We start from the raw sequence: 14,331 nt of genomic DNA on the forward strand, positions 1-14,331 counted from the left end.
CACGTCAGAGGGGATCTGGCCCTCCCGGTTGAGCCTGGTTTCTCCCGAGGTTTTTTTCTTTATTAATCAATCATTGGAGTTTGGGTTCCTCGCCACAGCAGCGCAGTGTTGGCCTGCTCACCGGGAGACTGCATTCATTCATTTATTCATTTATTTAGAAATTAGATATTATTTATTAGAATGATCTTACTCGTTGTATAAACACCATGCACTGTGCTGTGTTCTACCTTATCTGTTTTTCCTGTTTGCCCCTGTAAAGCTGCTTTGAAACAATACACATTGTGAAAAGCGCTATATAAATAAACTTGAATTGAATTGAATTGAATAGATGTATGAAAAGGAAGAAAAAATATTTAATAGCATGTCACCAACTAGCCCTTTAGGTATGTCGTCGAGGGCTACTAGACGCAACTTTCTGCTAAGTGTTGGGCTCCTGTGGGTCCTGCGCGTGCCGTACGGGAGCCTCTGACACGCACAACCTATTCTGTTGTCCTCATAGGCGGCTATCGTACGATGACCCCAGAACTGACCCTGGAGGTTCAAATGACCCCAATTCAAATTCTATTTCTAGTCACAGCCCCCTCATTCATTTCCTAGCGTACCGAGTGCGTACGGCCACGTCATGTGCTATATTGCCCGTTTTGGGGACAATGTGAGACGTTAATTTTTTGGGAATATTTTTTGTGATTTTTTTCGAGAACTTGCCCTACTGCGAGGGGTATGGCCTTTGAATATGTGTTACTTAATGATGTGAAGGACTAGCATTCGAAGCCCCAAATGATTTGCACAAAAATAAAGCATAAATAAGAATAAAAAGCTGGGCAGAAAAATAATTCTTTCAAAAGTCCACTTGTATGAAAAATAAGCTTTTTAACAGCCTGAATTGTGTTATATATCTTGATGGGTTGCTTCCCGAATGCATATCTGTGGGTTTGTCATATGAAATTTGTTAAAAATCTTAAAATTAGACATTTAAAGTATTGTCCAATGAAAACTTACGAGGCCACTGTCAAATAAGTTATGACTGTCACTTCCGGTGTTTTAGGAAGTCCCAGTCGTAACTTATTTGACGATTCCCCCGTAGGTGTCTCATGTACACACCATTTTTATGTTATGAATGTACACTTTGTCCATTATTTACCTATTAGGGCCCCATTGGATAAGTTATGATTTGAGAGCCATTTCGACTATGCACTAATAGATGGTTGCCCAGCAGGCTTATTACCAAACATCCAACTGGTCCAAAACGCGGCAGCTCGAGTTCTTACACATACAAAAAAGTATGAACATATTAGCCCCGTTCTGTCAACCTTGCATTGGTTACCTATAAAGCATTGCATTAACTTTAAGATCTTGCCTATTACCTATAAAGCCCTATGTGGTTTAGCGCCGCAGTATTTGAGCGAACTTCAATTGTATTACAGTCCTCCACGTGCATTACACTCTCAGGCATCCTTTCAGTTGGTAAAACCAAGCATTTCAAAATCAAGTGCAGGTGGTATATCCTTTTCCTATCTAGCGCCTAAACTTTGGAATAGTCTTCCCTGCACTGTCCGGGAGGCAGAAATTTAAATCTAGACCAAAGACGCATCTTTTTAATCTTGCATACACTACCCTTCCACAGTGAATGCCGCAGCTCTAGCAGTCACTTAGCTCTAGCACGTTGTCAGGCTATAATCCAGGTTTCAGTGGCACCAGCTCAGGGTATGCAGCCTGTAGTCCCGAGGCATAAACTGAGCGTTATCCGATGATCCACAAGACCACACTGTTGTCAGCTTTCGCTACGAATCAGAAGCTCTCCTAACCAACAAAGAAGGCCCTCACTGACTAGCTCTATTAACTCCCCCACTAACTAGCTACCTGTCTTCACCGCTGAAGACACTAATTATCTCGAACAGCCGTTTAGTGTGTCACCCACACTCGAGCTCCCGAACCGACAAGCAGCATCTCCAACAGTCTTTTTATCAGCCTTTTAATCCGCATCACCTGTACACTTCAATTACCTACGTCCCCACCCCCTCATTAACTCCAGGACACCTCCACCGTACTCCAAGTTATTATTATTTTTACATCGCAGTTATTTTTCCCGTATTTCAGTTCTTTCTCCTTTGAAACTCCCGGACTCACGGGAACCGGTACCCGTTCACTGGATGGCATTTGCCCTCAAAGGCTGGGGCCCGTTGGTAGGCGAAATATGACGGTAGCCGAAGCGTAGTATGAGGATTCACATCCCCGCGAAAAACTTTCTCTTGTCACACCACTAAAGGTCAGAATAAATTCCACTCCGCATTTTCCATTTAACACTCGCTCCTCACAGTCTGTGTCCGTCAGATCGTTTCATCGACAGGTAGATGAAGCACAGCCTACTAGCTGGTTTTTTTGTTAAATTTTCTTTGCTTTTACAAAAAACCCTGTTATGAAAAGTGTTTAGTTCTGCAGACAACTCTGAACAAAATCAGGCAATATAGAGTTTATTTCTAATATTTTCCATTCTGTGACCGTAAGCGGTTCTTACAAATATTATGTAAACACTGTTAAATCCATCCATGTAAATAAAAACATTCTGCTAACTAACCAACAAAGTTAAAACAACCGAACTACGGGTCGCGCGAAGGGACAAACTGCTCGTGCTTTTTCAAATTTCATTATATGCAAGTTATCTCATGTCTGATTGAGATCTCTGGCAAAATTTAAATACTAAATTAAGATGATACCTTGCAGATATACTATTCATGGATTCATGCCCCTGTGAGCTGCATTTAACAATCTCTTAGATTTAAATTTAAGAATTTTACGTGAAAATGATGTTATGTTAGGCATTACATTTACATTTATTGATTTGGCAGACATGTAAACTATAACGATGTATAACAGAGCAGTGACCTATTTGCCCTGCACAACCTCTGTTAACTAGACTTTACAAAACTATGGACCCATTATTCTGAAACTATTCAAGCCATAATAAGACGTTTCATCTCTTTATTGTGAATATAATTTTAAAGTGCATTTCAAACTCATAGATCTGTCTTATGCTTTAATGATGTAATTGCAATAGAAGACTAATATATTTTTAACATTTTACAACGTTCCATTCGTTTACATTAGTTAAGCATTTACATGTCTGAAACATGCACCACCAACTAACATAAACAATCTTATTTGGCATTAACTAACAAGAAACAAGATTAATAAATGCTGAAAACTGTATAGCTCTTTGTTGGTTTTATGTTAATGCAGGGGTTCCTACATTTTAGATCCAAGACATATAATCTCTCAAGATCCTCTAGAACAAAAGCGTCTTCCAAAGCCCCATCCTCCTAAATCCGGCCCTGAACATGTGTATAACCCACGCGGTATTAAAGAGACAGCTTGAACAATGGGTCCAAGTATAGTCGTTTAAATGTGTCTGCTGCAACTCCATATACACAATAATTGAAGATATTACAATAAATTTATTTTGCAGTATACCACATGTATTTATACAAATTTCATCAGAATGCAGAAGAATGGCCATCCCAGCTGCCATAGTTCAACTCTTGCATCATCACAACAGGGTGTTCAACTGCACCACCGTTTCCATGTAAAAAACGTTTTGCAACGTTTTGGGGGCTGAACGCAGCCAATGTCACGGAGTTTTGCGAGCGCTCCCAGTTATGGCTTTAGTAAATTGGAAAGAAAGCATTTTTCTGTTTTCAATGGATTTTCTTTCCTGTTAATGAGAGAAGAACCGAAACATTTACTCGTTTTCCACCACTTGGCTCTGGGTTATTAGTAGAAAATAAAAACAAAACGCTGGGTCCTTTCTAAAATTAAATGACCAAAAGGTACATAGACCGGACCGAGAACTCAAACGAAAAATCTTTTTATTAAATACTGTTTTTATTGTGTTAGCTGTATTTATTTTAGTAAATTTGGCTGTAATCAAAACAAACCAACTGCCGTTGATTGATAGGAATCAGAATGCACAATAAAAAAAACTGATTTTTGAAAAAATTAAGAAACGGAGTTATCTAATTTTGGAACCAAACTTTTCATGTATTTCCTAAAAGTACTGCACTGGCGCCATATGTCAGATCACGAACCACTCGACAATGATTTGTTAGAACACTTACATCACCTAAAGAACTCTCTTAAAATAAATATTTTAAAAACACATAAATGGTATTAACATTATTCAAAATTCGAATGTGTTTTATTTATCCCTTTAAACCAAGTCTGAAGTACTGTTTCTACACATTATAATTCAGACATTATTTGGAGTTTAACTGTGAATAATCTATTTCTAGAGGCAACACAAAAGAACGTCAAGGCACTGAAAGTGATTTTTGTTGAAGATCTTATTGCATTAGTCATGCATTTTGCCCCTATAAAGGAATTTAAAATGGTGATCACACTTTATTTACAATATATTTTTATAGTAGGCTATAAACTATAGGTTCAAAGTATTCAAAATAATTTGTCCAATAATTAACCAGTAAAGTTAAAGGAATGTATTTATGTTTTATAAAAAGTGATCTACAAAACCTAGTTGGGGACCACCATAAACTCCCACAGCGAAATCTAGCGGTAAATTAAAATATAAAAACTATTGAAATATGAAATATAAACTACTCTCATGCACTATTAATATTACTAAACTGTAACAGTTAAAGAACAAGTGTTATTCTCATTCTAAATAATTAAATACATTGTTGTGTATATGAAACATTTGGAAGAAAAGCGGCGTTATTAAGATTTAGCATACACGTGCTTGTGAGTAAAAGATACTTTGAAAAGGTATAATAATTTTGCACCTTTGTGTGCACTGTATTATACTAATTTGATTGCTCTGATAACTAAACAATCTGAATATGTTGCATACATATCCAAGGTCAGTTTTCAGTATTGAAAAAACTGCAGAGAAGTTTTAATTTTCAAAGAATCTCTTCTCTTTACATAAAAGGAAATATGTAGGCTATATAAAACCATTTGATGCGACCCTGCACAAACTTCCTTGCTAATACATTTTTCATTAATTTGTTTGTCTTATTGTTTAATCTAATTTGTCCATGGAATTTATGTTGACTTTTTCTTTGCTATACTTTACAGATAACGTTTGTGGAAAACATTACCTTTCGAGAGTTCACACTGACGAAGTTAATGTGCGGATCGTTTTTATATAATTGTATTTTGTATTTGTATATTGTAAATTGAGTATTTTTGCACGTATTTACTAAAATGTTTTTTTTTATTAAATTATACTAAAAGTGTATTATATTATTAAAGTATGTTGTTTCTAAAGTCTGACGAAAAAATGTAAATGATTCTGTTTTGAGAAATAAAATACATGATTTTTTATTTATTAAAGAATGGATAAAAAACATGGATTATGTGATTATATTGCCTTTATATAGATTAAATTATGATGATTTGTCGTGTTATTGATGCTGCTTTTATATGTGGAATAAATAAAGGTTGTACAATGGTCCCAGAACGTTATTTTCAGGTTTCTGGAACGTTCCGCAAAGGTTAGGGAAACCGTCCGCGAACCAGAAAATAACGTTCTATCGCCGTAAAGAAAACTTGCCTGGAGAAGCAAAAACGAAGCTTAAAAAGTACACTCTGAAAAAAATCTGGGTTAAAACAACCCAATTTGGGTTATTTTGTTAACCCAACGCTGGGTCAAATATGGACAAACCCAGCGTTGGGTTATTTTAACCCAGCCAGTTGGGTTAAATCTTTGACCCAACATGCTGGGTTGTTTTATTTAAATCAACTATTACATTGCTGGTTTAAAAACAAACCCAAAATGTTTGAAAATAATAAAAATAAAATCACAGAATTACTGGAGGCATCAGTAAGAATCAAAATTGAAGTTTTATTAAGCATCGAAATGCAAGACAAACGGAATTCATAAAGACTTGAAATATTTTAATGCTCAATTAACAATAAAAAGGCATGTAAAAAAATGCAATTTAATTAATTTGATACATATTTAAAAAAATAAACATCTATATATTACAGTAGTTTAGATTTTAATATATACATAAAGTGGCGCAGGTAAACAGAAATAGTTCGACAACTTTACACTTTTTACAAAATACAGTTAACAAAGTGGCACAAGTAAAATGCTTTAGGGCAATTCCAGCATTATGGATGTGAACAAAAACACTCAGAGAAGGTGTTTGTTACCAATATACTGAACCATTTGTTTTTATTTTACTAAACCCTTGTTGATAGAACTGCACTAATATGATAAAATATCAGTCTATGCACAAGTTTTCTATTTTAAAGAAAGGAAATAAACAAGCGTTATGAATGTGAAAAGGGGACACCATATTCAGAGGCAACAAACTTTGTAGGATTTCTGTGAACAAAAATGTACAAACCTGAAGCAATAATACCTTAACTTGAAGAGAGACCTCACACGGGTAATTGAACCACCAAATGTTGATACGGTGCAGTTAGTACAGTAAAACCTTTGGTAGAAACTTTTTCATGGTATTGGTTGACTTTTGCAAGGAATGTATTAGTCTGAGAACTTTCCTCTTCATATAAACTCACAATTTTTTTTTAAGTTTTAGTTCTTTCGGTTCCAGTACTGCTTAACCTTGACATATCCACTGTGCAGTCTTACTGAAGAGGATTCTGTTCTGTTCCTAGGAGTTTGTAGACAACAGTGTTGCGTGCACTTTTGGAAGTGGATGTCCAGTAGGAGGGTTTCTTTATCAATTTGTTCATCTATAAAGAGAAAAAGAGACAAGATAAAAGACAAGAGAAGAATGTAAGGCCTACCCAGAGCAAATGGATTATAATTAACATATAAAGAAGTACATTAGCATTTTACCTAAATAAAGTTTGCCTTTAAGGTTGGTATCAGGACATCCAAGTACCAGCCTACTTTCTCCTGAGTAGAATGATCCATTATTATTAGCTGATATTCTTCACCCTGTCAATGGGTGAAAAGAAGAAGAGTGGCAGAGGCTGTAAGTTCTAGGGCTCTAGTACAGAAAGTTAAATACAGTCTTAAAAAAATAATATTATAAACGTTTACACAACTCTTAACTAATTCGACACACTCAGGGATACGTAAAATAATAAAAAGACCAACAATTGTTCGTTTCATATACTCAAAATAGATTGTATCGCACGGTTAACCACTTACGTTATAAGAGCTAGCGGCTATTCCCGAAGCAATGGCCGAGGTAGAGCTGTTCTCAGCGGAGCCACGACCGCTGATAGCCGGAAGCTCACACCTCCGACAGCGTCTTAACAAATTTTCACAGAGGCGTTATGTTTATATATATAAATCACGTATTTGAGGTCTTAAAAACTACATTCTCATCTCCTCTTTGCACCACATCCTTGAAGCTAAGACATCTACCTCAAACGCTGCAGAAGCAGAGCTGTAAAAATAATCAAGGACTCAAATCACCCCGGTAACCGTCTCTTCCATAAATTGCCATCGGGCAAGCGCTTTAGAAGCGTGATGGCAAAAACTGAGAGACTGAGGAGGAGCTTCTATCCTCAGGCCATCAGGCTCCTAAACTCAGTCTCATAACATCATCAGGACTCATTTAATTAACTGTAACACCCATCATTATCCATCTTTCGCATTGCTGCTATGTGTACATACCCAGTACAACCTGTTTGCACATTTCTCTTGCACATCCCTGTTTATATTGATATTTATTAAATCCACAGTGGACTGTTTTGTACATTCTAGTTTACTGCACATTTTACTCCTTATTTTATTGTTTTTATTATTTTATTGTCAATTTTTTTTTTAAATCTTATTCCTACCTATATTTAAATATATGCTCTTTATCCTTTATTTGCACTGTCCATTGAGCGGACCTGTCCTGACCTCAATTTCACTGCTGATTATACCCTGTATGATTGTGTATATGATTGTTAAAACTACGTTCTGTCACCGAACATTAGTGGTATTTATAAAAGAAAATGAGCTGGATGTTTGCTTTTGACACGACTCTCTCATGTCGACCTTAAACTAATATCAAGATGCGTAAGTAACTGAACTAACTGCCTCACACAAGTCACAAATTTCAGATGAAATGTTGACCAAAAAGGTCAACAAAAAGTTTAAATTATTAAAAAGCTGTAAGTAAGAACAACGTGGGTTTAACGTTACAGACAAGCTATCCAAAGCTAATGTAACAGATTTTATTTGAGTGTTTCTTATTTTGTAATACTGAGTGCAGTTGCATTGTATTAAGTGTGTGTGTGCATTACCGTTTTCCCCTCCGGTCTCGCCGTAGTTGGCGGGGTGTGGGCATGCGCACCAGGAACTAGAGTGCGGCTGGTTTTTATATGTGCGATTTACTAATAAAACCCTAAAAGTTATGTACCAGACCCAAAGAATCCGTTTCTTATTTTATTTAGTTCAAGTTTAAGGCGAACCTACACAAACGCTCGGTTACATTGGTGGCAGCGGGTTTTTTTGTAGTTTTAATGAGTGAGAGTGGCGCGACGGGTGTTTAACTAGTTATTTAAATCTAAAAGTTTTAGAAAGTGAGGGTACGCGTGGTCTTAGCTTCAAGGATGTGGTGAAAAGAGGAGTTTGATTTCCACCCGAGACGGGATGGTGACAAAAACAGCAGACACATTAGTATTGATCTGCCACCGCCGTTCTCCGGTGATGAGAGACAGAGTTGTAGACTATGCTGGGCTCGTCAGTTCAAGGTCGCTGTCAGAGCACACACGGAGGATGACTACTGGTGTCTTATGTGAGAGGAGTAATTCAAGGCGTGGAGGTTCAGATGTTAGTAGATTCTGGTTCCAGTGTGTCACTCATTAGTGAAGATTTTCGCATGTCAGTAACAGCACTTCGCATTCGCCCTCTGAAAAAGGATTATGAGGCGGCTCGAGACGTGAATGGACAGATTCTGGATACGCTGGGCACCATGACAAAATAACATTTCAGCTGGGGACTGAGTCATGGCAGCATGTATTTCACTATTGAGAGAAACCACACAATCTGTGTTGTTGGGGTGGGACTTCCTGTTGAAAAATCATGCCTCGTTAGAACTCAGCCGAGCTAAGTTAAAACTCTGGGACATCTCAGTTCCTCTCCTCACCAACAAAGACGTTGTTCCACTTTGCTGCAATGTGTCTGCATGTGCACTGGCGACCACAATGATCTAACCTCCCCTCAGTGAGTCAGTTGTCCCCGTTAAGGTATCCTCCACTTATGTCACGCAGTGGTCTAGCGACTTTGATGGCTATTTGGAACCTAATGTGGCAGATTCTTCCGGCTTAGTGGTGGCTCACACAGTAACCACTGTTCACGATGGACTGACAAAAGCACGTATTTTGATGACTGTTGATGACACTGACATTCAGCTGCTTCATGCCGCAGTTGATTTAGCTGCAACAACTGCATCTGGCGTCACCCCCCTTGTATCGTTGGAAAACTCACCAATTTCAGAAACCGAAAAAGCGGAACTGTCAGCATTGCTGCTGGAATACAATGATATCTTCAGCTCCTCTGAGCAAAATACCGGCAAATGCAACTTAATTAAACATAACATCAGAACTGGAGAGCAGACTCCTATCAAGCAACGAGCGTATCGGGTGTCTCCTGAAAAACGTATTGAAATAGGGAGACAAGTGGCTATTCTGCTGGAAGAGGGTGTCATTGAGGAGGGCTGCAGCCCTTGGGCGTCGCCAGTGGTCTTGGTGAATAAGAAATGTGGCGCGTGGTGATTTTGTATTGACTATAGACCCTTGAACAGTGTTACTGTGAAAGATTCTCACCCCCTACCCCGCGTGGACGATACTCTGGATGCATTGTAAGGCGCTGTGTGGTTCAGCACACTGGATTTTTCTAACGGCTACTGGCAGGTGGAAGTTGCCGAAGACGACAGAGAAAAGACGCATTCACGACGGGACAGGGGCTCTATCAGTGGTGATCCATTCCAATGGGCCTCTCTAATTCCCCTGCTACGTTCCAACGTCTAATGGAGCTGGTCCTGAGGGGGCTCCCTTGGCACGTCTGCATGGTATATCTTGACGATATTTTAATTTATAGCAAATCATTCGAGGAACACTTGGCTAGCCTTACGGAGGTGTTTTCAAGAATTCAGTCTGCCGGATTAAGACTGAAACCAAAAAAATGCCACCTTGCCAGAGATCATGTTGTTTTTCTGGGCCATGTTATTTCTCGAAAGGGACTTCAACCTGATCCTCGGAACACGGAGAAGGTCTTAAATTGGCCAGTTCCCCAATCTCCATCGGAGGTCAGGGCATTTGTGGGACTAAGTTCCTATTACAGACTTTTTGTCAGAGACTTCTCTAAGCACGCAGCTCCATTGAACCAACTTGTTGGGAAGAATGTTCCCTTTGTATGGACTTCTGCATGTGACCAGTCTTTCAACTTTCTGAAAATTGTGTTGACATCTGAGCCTGTAGTGACACTACCTGACTTTCATGTGCCATTCAAAATCTTTACTGATGCATCCAACGTGGCCGTTGGTGCAGTGCTGGCCCAGGATAGGGACGGCCTCGAACATGTGGTAGCATATGCCAGCCGGGCATTGAATTGCACACAGAGGTGTTGGTCTACTTTTGATCGGGAGCTGTGGGCCATTGTGTGGGCTGTGAGAGAGTTCTGACACTACATTGGACTTTCTTCTTTCACTATTATCACAGACCACCGACTCCTGTTAGCTCTGCGGCGTATGTCTATTGAAGATTACCCGAAAGGAAGAAGAGGGCGATGGATTATGGAGCTCGATCCACTGAATTGAGTCATCGTGCACAAGGAGGGGAATCAGCTTTAGAATGCAGACGCCCTCTCACGGTGCCCTTTAACACCTGATTGGGGTGCAGGGGAATCTGGTGGCGAAGCGGTGGTGGAAATGAATGTGGTGAGTTCAAATTAACCAAGTACTGACATTCCATGTTCCTCTGATGGTGTTGATCCTCCTGAGGGACGGACTATGGCAAACTCAACTGACATTTCTGGTTGCATGGTTGCTCTAAAATCCTTGTCCTTCACCACATCTGACATAAGGGGTTTGCAGCAGGCCGATTCTGAGATCAGAACTGTGTTGAGCTGGGTGGAGCTTTTGCAAAGACCGACAAGAAGACAGATAAAAGGAGCCTCTCAGTGCTTAAGAAAACTTTGTACTGAGTTCAGTCGTCTCACCGTCATTGATGGACTCTTGTGTTGCTCTGTCATCTGTTTTCTTACGGGTGAGCCGAGGATCCAAATTGTTGTTCCTGCTGCTATGATTTCTGACATGCTCTTGCAGTTGCATGGGGCCCCAGCCTCTGGACATTTCTCAGCTGAACGTGTGTGGGAGCGGGCAAGAAATTTCAGCTACTGGCCTTCTATGTACAAGGACATCAGAGCATGATGTGAGCAGTGCAAGGCATGCCAGACTTGTCGAGGTCCAGTTCCGTCCCACCGAGCTCCTCTGGCCGGTTCACAAACTGTGCGGCCATTTGAGAGGGTGGCTATGGATATTTTAGAGCTGCCTACAACCTCTAAAGGTAATCGTTATGTCCTGGTTGTGGAGGACTACTTCACTAAATTTTACAATTTGTATGCATTGCAGAATCAGACCGCACAGACTGTTGCACACTGCCTGTTTGAGGACTATGTTCTTATTCACGGTGTTCCAGAGACTTTGCATTTAGACCAAGGTCGCCAGTTTGAGGCGCAGGTGATCCAGAGCCTTTGCCATTTGATGAACATCAGCAAAACTCGTACCACTCCCTACAACCCAAAATCGGATGGTATGGTTGAACGCTTCAATCGGACACTAATTGATCATTTGGCTAAGACACTTCTGACCCATGGTGGAGAATGGGATGAGTATGTGAAACATGTTGCGATTGCTTATAACACGTCACGACACTCCAGCACTCATTTCACACCATACTTTTTGGTTCACGGTCGGGAAGCACGGGTCCCCGCTGATGTTCTGTTACCTTGCTCTTGACTCGCAGATGTTGGTACAGTTGAAAGAAAAAGTATGTGAACCCTTTGGGCTTACTTGGATTTCTTCATAAATTGGTCATAAAATGTGTTCTGATCTTTATCTAAGTCACAACAATAGAGAAACACAGTCTGCTTAAACTAATAACGCACAAAAATTATACGTTTTCATATTTTTATTGAACACAACATGTAAACATTCATAGTGCAGGGTGGAAAAAGTATGTGAAACCCTAGGCTAATGACTTTCAATTAGCTCTTAATGACTTCCAAGAGCTAATTGGAGCCAGGAGTCAGCCAACCTGGGGTCCAATCAATGTGATGAGATTGGATGTGTTGATTAAAGCTGGCCTGTCCAATAAAAAACACACATCAGTTTTGAGTTTGCTGCTCTGAAGAAGCGTTGTCTGATGTGAACCATGCCTCGCACAAAAGAGCTCTCAGAAGACCTTCGATCAAGAATTGTTGACTTACATAAAGCTGGAAAGGGCTACAAAAGTATATCTAAAAGCCTTGATGTCCATGTGTCCACGGTAAGACAGATTGTCTACAAATGGAGAAAGTTCAGCACTGTTGCTACACTCCCTAGGCGTGGTCGTCCTGTAAAGATGACTGCAAGAGCACAGCGCAGAATGCTCAATGAGGTGAAGAAGAATCCTAGAGTGTCAGCTAAACACTTACAGAAATCTCTGGCACATGCTAACATTTTTGTTGACAAATCTACAATAAGGAAAACATTAAACAAGAATGGACTTCATGGGAGGACACCACGGAGGAAGCCAAAGCTGTCCAAAAAAAACATTGCGGCACGTTTGAAGTTTGCACAAGAGCACCTGGATGTTCCACAGCACTACTGGCAAAACATTCTGTGGACAGATGAAACCAAATTTGAGTTGTTTGGAAAGAACACACAACGCTATGTGTGGAGAACAAAAGGCACAGCACACCAACATGAAAACCTCATCCCAACTGTGAAATATGGTGGAGGGGGCATCATGGTTTGGGGCTGCTTTGCTGCCTCAGGCCCTGGACGGATTACTGTCATCGATGGAAAAATGAATTCCAAAGTTTATCAAAACATTTTGCAGGAAAACTTAAGACCATCTGTCCGCCAACTGAAGCTTAACAGAGGATGGACGATGCAACAGGACAACGACCCAAAGCATAGAAGTAAATCAACAACAGAATGTCTTCAACAGAAGAAAATACGCCTTCTGGAGTGGCCCAGTCAGAGTCCTGACCTCAACCTGATTGAGATGCTGTGGCATGACCTCAAGAGAGCGATTCACACCAGACATCCCAAGAATATTGCTGAACTGAAACACTTTTGTAAAGAGGAATGGTCCAAAATTTCTCCTAACCGTTGTGCAGGTCTGACCTGCAACTATAGGAAACGTTTGGTTGAGGTTATTGCTGCCAAAGGAGGGTCAACCAGTTATTAAACCCAAAGGTTCACATACTTTTTCCACCCTGCACTATGAATGTTAACATGTTGTGTTCAATAAAAACATGAAAACGTATAATGTTTGTGCGTTATTAGTTTAAGCAGACTGTGTTTCTCTATTGTTGTGACTTAGATAAAGATCAGAACACATTTTATGACCAATTTATGAAGAAATCCAAGTAAGCCCAAAGGGTTCACATACTTTTTCTTTCAACTGTATCTCATGCTGACTTTTTTGATGCATTGCTGAAAAAGCTGGACTCTGCCTTTAGTGGTACCCGCATGCATAGCGAGGCTGCTCATGACCGTCAGAAGATGTACCATGACGAAGGAGTGCGTCACCAGCCGTATACTGTGGGTGCTATGGTGTGGCTGAACAATCCTGTGGAAAGTCGCATGAAACTGGCACCCCATTGGAAGGGACCGTACAAAATTTTGAAAGTTATGGGTTCATGTGGTGAACTGGGACTAACGTATCAGATTGTCAATTCTTTGGACTCTGGGGAGCGAGCGCAGGTAGTGCATTATAATAGGCTGCGGCCTTATACTTTGCCTGTCCCATCGCTGCCGCAAAACCAGACTTTCTCTAACTTGCCCAGTTCTCTGCCAACATCCTCCTCCCTGGAGGCTGGCACATCTGATGGACTTGAGTGTGTGTCTCCTCAGAGAGACCTTAGGGTTTCACCTGATGACCTCTGTTCATTAAAGAGGTTAGAACCACATGTGGGTAGGACTTGGAGGATTTTAAAACCTCCTAGCCGTTTCAGTGACTTTGTTATGTATTGAGGTAAACGTTATGCTCCTTGTATGTGTTCACATTCAGGGTTTGTTCTATGCACAGGACTGTTTAGACTGTGTTTTCCAGTTGAAGATGAAAGAGTGCATTTCATAATTTTCGTGGTGTCATGTTGCACTGCTGTGTTTGGTCCATGTAATGTGTACT

This window comes from Triplophysa dalaica, chromosome 13 (assembly GCF_015846415.1).
Source record: "Triplophysa dalaica isolate WHDGS20190420 chromosome 13, ASM1584641v1, whole genome shotgun sequence".
In the NCBI taxonomy this organism is placed as follows: Eukaryota; Metazoa; Chordata; class Actinopteri; order Cypriniformes; family Nemacheilidae; genus Triplophysa; species Triplophysa dalaica.